This window comes from Salvelinus sp. IW2-2015, linkage group LG13, assembly GCF_002910315.2.
Source record: "Salvelinus sp. IW2-2015 linkage group LG13, ASM291031v2, whole genome shotgun sequence".
In the NCBI taxonomy this organism is placed as follows: Eukaryota; Metazoa; Chordata; class Actinopteri; order Salmoniformes; family Salmonidae; genus Salvelinus; species Salvelinus sp. IW2-2015.
Window position 1 is genome coordinate 22,546,162 of NC_036853.1, and position 6,000 is coordinate 22,552,161.

The window sequence follows — 6,000 nt, forward strand, 5'->3', positions numbered from 1 at the left end:
GCTCCGGACTGAGGGACGGCTCTGGCAGATCCTGGCTGGCGGGCGGCTCTGGCAGATCCTGGCTGGCGGGCGGCTCTGGCAGATCCTGGCTGGCGGGCGGCTCTAGCGGCTCGGGACAGACGGGCGGCTCAGATTACGCTGGGCAGGCAGGCAGCTCAGACAGCGCTGGGCAGGCAGGCAGCTCAGACAGCGCTGGGCAGGCAGGCAGCTCAGACAGCGCTGGGCAGGCAGGCAGCTCAGACAACGCTGGGCAGGCAGGCAGCTCAGACAGCGCTGGACAGATGAGAGACTCTGGCTGCGCTGGAGAAGAGGAATGCTCTGGCAGCGCTGGACAGGTGGGAGCAACTGGAGAGAGAACCCGGAGAGACAGCCTGGAGCGGGGGGCTGCCACCGGAGGACTGGTACGTGGAGGTGGCACTGGATATACCGGACCGTGAAGGAGTACACGAGCTCTTGAGCACCGAGCCTGCCCAACCTTACCTGGTTGAATGGTCCCCGTAGCCCTGCCAGTGCGGCGAGGTGGAATAGCCCGCACTGGGCTATGCTGGCGAACCGGGGACACCATTTGTAAGGCTGGTGCCATGTAGGCCGGCCCGAGGAGACGCACTGGAGACCAGATGCGTTGGGCCGGCTTCATGGCACCCGGCTCGATGTCCAACTTAGCCCGGCCAGTGCGGCGAGGTGGAATAGCCCGCACTGGGCTAAGCACGCGTACTGGGGACACCGTGCGCTCCACCGCATAACACGGTGTCTGACCAGTACAACGCCCTCTCACTCCACGGTAAGCACGGGGAGTTGGCTCAGGTCTCCTACCCGGCTTTGCCACACTCCGCGTGTGCCCCCCTCCCAAGACATTTTTGGGTCTGACTCTCGGGCTCCCAACCGCGTCGACGCGCTGCCTCCTCATACCAYCGCCTCTCTGCCTTCGCTGCCTCCAACTCGGCTTTAGGACGGCGATATTCCCCTGGCTGAGCCCAGGGTCCCTTGCCGTCCAGAATCTCCTCCCACGTCCATGACCTGGATTTTTGCCTCTCTTCATCAATGCTGTCCATGCTTGGATTGTGTTTTTTTGCTTCCTACCACTTGTCTGTTTTTACTTGGCAACCACTCAACTCTCACTTTAAACAAAGTACTACTTATGAAGGCTTTATACAGCATACATAAAGGCTTCACAAATCGTTCATCGTTCATCAGTGTGTGTCATACTCTATTAATGGTGTATAAAGGGTGACATAACAATTACCACTGTAGGGTGAATGGTCAAATATAACATATCGCATGTTTATACACCAATTATAGAGTATAGCAATTGCTTCTAGATGATATGTGAGCATTAATATAATGTTTATAAAGCCTTTATGTACACTATATAAACCTTTATATGTCGTGCTTCGTTTAAATTGGGACCCAACTCTCTTGCATTGTCATCCTCTCTTTCCATCTATCTTTTTCTCGCTCACGCCTCCCACAACCCCCCCCTTCTCTCTCTCTCTTTCTCTCTTTCTCTCTCTATTTTTCTCTCTCTCTCTCTCTCGTCAGTTTGTGATTAGGAGTCTACATCAGGGTATTTGTCACAACGCATGTCACCTTCTGACCATAGTTCTTGTGTGTTGTGCTTGTTTTAGTGTTGGTCAGGACGTGAGCTGAGCATTCTATGTTGTGTGTCTAGTTTGTCTGTTTCTGTGTTCGGCCTAATATGGTTCTCAATCAGAGGCAGCTGTCAATCGTTGTCCCTGATTGGGAATCATATATAGGAGGCTTGTTTTGTGTTGGGGATTTGTAGGTGGTTGTTTCCTGTCTCTGTGTTTTCTCTGCACCAGATAGGGCTGTTTCGGTTTGCCACGTTTTGTTATTTTGTATTTTGTAAGTGTTCACTGTTTATCATCTTAATTAAACATGTTGAGCACTGGCTACGCTGCGTGTTGGTCCGATCCCTGTTACACCCTCTCTTCTCGTGAAGAGAGGGAAGGCTGCCGTTACAACACATCTCTGGGGTTTTTAGCCCATCTACCAACCGGTAGGGATGACGAGGGTCTTTGTGAGTGAGGGTTGATGAACTAACAGCTCTGTTTTGCTGAGTGACATTTACTGCTGTCATCTATCACTCTGTCCATCCGTCCTCTCCTTTCCTATACAGGGCCAGGGATGCTCAGTGATAATGTGTTTGCAGGCTTGGTAACATACAACAGCTATTAAGGTATTAGGTCCCTACTAGGGTTGGTTGTACATTTGCAGCCCCTAAGAATGTGCAATATATTAAATATTCCGTTCAGTATTTGTCATAACAGGTGTAGCTGTGACGACTGTCACTGCAAATGCTCATCTGAGCCCTTGCTGTGCCTTCTATCTGTTGGTGTGAAATTAGACTTCATAGTGATACAGTTAGTACTGTCTGACAGGGTCCCCCCTCTCACTGACCGACTGTCACCCCTATCAACACACCTGCTGGGGTCCAGATAGGAACCACCCCTCTGCTTTCTCCCTGTCGTTCTCTAGCTCTAACAAACACTCTCTCTCCAACCCTCTCCATTCCCCCTACCTCTGGCTTAGGAACAATCACACTGTAAGAAGAACAGAGCATCACTATCTGTGTCCATGCCGACTGCCCAGGGATGGTTCAGAATGGGCATGGAAATGTATCTTATTCAGGGAAGTATTGGGTTATGCGATAGGGAGCTATACCACTGTGAGACTAACCGGGCTGTTTCACACTGTCTGTAACTCAGGGAGTAGTGCAGCTAAACTCCCGACAGATCTATTAAAGGGAGTGACAATTCTCCTCTGCTTCATTTTTTGTTGCCCTGTAGGATAGTACATAAACACTAGGATCTAGGAGAAACCAATATCCCTCTCTATCTGACTCTTTCTCTTTTACTTTCTTCTCTGTCAGTATCTCTACGACACTCTCTTTCTCCCTTTCTTTCAATTAAACTTTGTCCGCTCTCCCTCGTCCCTGTCTCACTTTCCCCTGCCTTTCTCATGTTCTGTTGCCATCTGTATTTAATTACATTTAGATTGCATGGCAGGAATGATTATAACATTATTATAAAACTAGACATGAAAGGTAAACACTAAATCAAACAAATGCAGAAAATCTCTCTTCCAATCCCCCTCTCTCCCATCTAAGCTCTCTCTCTCTATCCTTGTTGCCCCTCTCTCTAGTGGCTAGGAAAGGTCAAGCGGCTCTCCCTTCCCTCCATACGTCATCCATTGTTCATGGTAACAATGCAAATGCTCCCCTTAGCATGAATATTGAAGAGGAAGACTGCGGGAGGAAGGTCACCAAGAAGAACGAGGTCCCTCTCTATCCCTGTGTAGACGCCACGCACCTCAGTCTTGCAGAACTAATATGATAATTTAAAGAAGAGAGGGGGGGGGCGTGAGGGTGAGGAGTGATTCTCAATTAGAGAAGCATGAAGACCCCTTGTATGACCTGATGTATGACACCACAACCATTAGCATGTGCTTTGAAGTGTATTTAGGTTACTGATTAGTGTGCATGCAGTTACGGTACATAGTCAAAGCTTCTGTACATAGTCAAGCTTTCCTTAATTTTGGGTCAGTCACAGTGTTCAGGTATTCTGCCACTGTGTACTCACTGTTTAGGGCCAAATAGTATTATAAACTCAGGAAAAAAAGAAACGTCCCTTTTTCAGCACCCTGTCTTTCAAAGATAATTTGTAAAAATCCAAATAACTTCACAGATCTTCATTGTAAAGGGTTTAAACACTGTTTCCCATGCGTGTTCAATGAACCATAAACAATTAATGAACATGCACCCGTGGAATGGTGGTTAAGACACTAACAGCTTACAGACGGTAGGCAATTAAGGTCACAGTTATGAAAACTTAGGACACTAAAGAGGCCTTTCTACTGAAAACACCAAAAGAAAAATGCCAAGGGTCCCTGCTCATCTGCGTGAACGTGCCTTAGGCATGCTGCAAGAAGGCATGAGGACTGCAGATGTGGCCAGGGCAATAAATTGCAATGTCCGTACTGTGAGACGCCTAAGACAGCACTACAGGGGGACAGGATGGACAGCTGATCATCCTCGCAGTGGCAGACCACGTGTAACAACACCTGCACAGGATCGGTACATCCGAACATCACACCTGCGGGACAGGTACAGGATGGCAACAACAGCTGCCAGAGTTACACCAGGAACGCACAATCCCTCCATCAGTGCTCAGACTGTCCACTGTAGGCTGAGAGAGGCTGGACTGAGGGCTTGTAGGCCTGTTGTAAAACAGGTCCTAACCAGACATCACCAGCAACAACGTCGCCTATGGGCACAAACCCACCGTCGCTGGACCAGACAGGACTGGCAAAAAGTGCTCTTCACTGACGAGTCGTGGTTTTGTCTTACCAGGGGTGATGGTTGGATTTGCGTTTATCGTCGAAGGAATGAGCGTTACACCGAGGCCTGTACTCTGGAGCGGGATTGATTTGGAGGTGGAGAGTCCGTCATGGTCTGGGGCGGTGTGTCACAGCATCACCGGACTGAGCTTGTTGTCATTGCAGGCAATCTCAACGCTGTGCGTTACAGGGAAGACATCCTCCTCACTCATGTGATACCCTTCCTGCAGGCTCATCCTGACATGACCCTCCAGCATGACAATGTGTCACGTAGTGTAGGCCAGAAGGCTAGACTGAAAAACCTAACCTCTATCAAATAAAAAGATGGCACAGGGTGTTAATTTACATTGTGAATCCGGAAGAAAAACAGTACTGCCATCCAAAGTATACATTATTGGGACAGCTTAAAAACAATGCTGCCCCATCAACAGCTCAATCCAAAATGGTTCCCCCCTTGAACTGAAAGAGAGGCTCCTTTTGTTAGGGGAAGCCCCTGCTATCAGAACATACCCAGCACTAATGAATTAAGCAATTACCTTCATCACAGCCTACATTTTCCACTCAGCCAAACATAATGAATTATATACGTTGCAACACGTTTCTCATGATATAATATACCAATATAACACATTTACAAAATCCCATCCCTACTGACATGGAGTCTTCCAATATGCCCATTCACATGAACAAGCCATTTGGGACAGGCACTACAAAGCCAGCCCGATTACTGTAGCTCTGGTCCTTCCAGCATACCCGGAAGCTACAAAGATGGAGAGAAAGGAACCGAACCAAACAAACAACGCGCTCATCTATAACATTGATAAGTACAATAAACGTTGCTTAAATGAAACATGAACGCTTGTCTGTATATTCTTGATACCATAAATTGTTACTGACGGGAGGTAAGAATAAAGTGTGAAATGTATGTACTAAGATAGGGAAGTTAACTTGTGTGTCGACCCACATTGTTAACGTAGCTGATAACGGAGCAGGGAGGCGCCCTGAATGTGTGTGTGTTAGTGTACCAAACGCTGCCAGCGGCCAGTGCGGACTTCTCCGTCACACATCAGCCATACTGGTGAGGGCTAGGGCCATTCCCAGAAATGTCCGGGAACTTGCAGGTGCCTTGGTGGAAGAGTAGGGTAACATCTCACAGCAAGAACTGGCAAATCTGGTGCATTCCATGAGGAGGAGATGCACTGCAGTACTTAATGCAGCTGGTGGCCACACCAGATGCCAGATCACTGACACTGTTACTTTTGATTTTGCCCCACCCCCCCTTTGTTCAGAGACACATTATTCCATTTCTGTTAGTCGCATGTCTGTGGAACTTGTTCAGTTTATGTCTGTTGTTGAATCTTGTTATGTTCATAGAAATATTTACACATGTTAAGTTTGCTGAAAATAAATGCAGTTGACAGGACGTTACTTTTTTTGCTGACTTTTGTTTGCTCTGTTTTTTTGTTAATTCTTTCCAATGTGTCACGTAATTATCTTTTTGTTTTCTCATGATTTGGTTAGATCTAATTGGCTGCGGCTCTGTGCGGTCTATTTGTGTTTGTGAACAGAGCCCCGGGACTGTAACGGTTTTCAATGTCGTTCTCCTCCTCAGACGAGGAGGAGCATGGATCGGACCAAGATGCG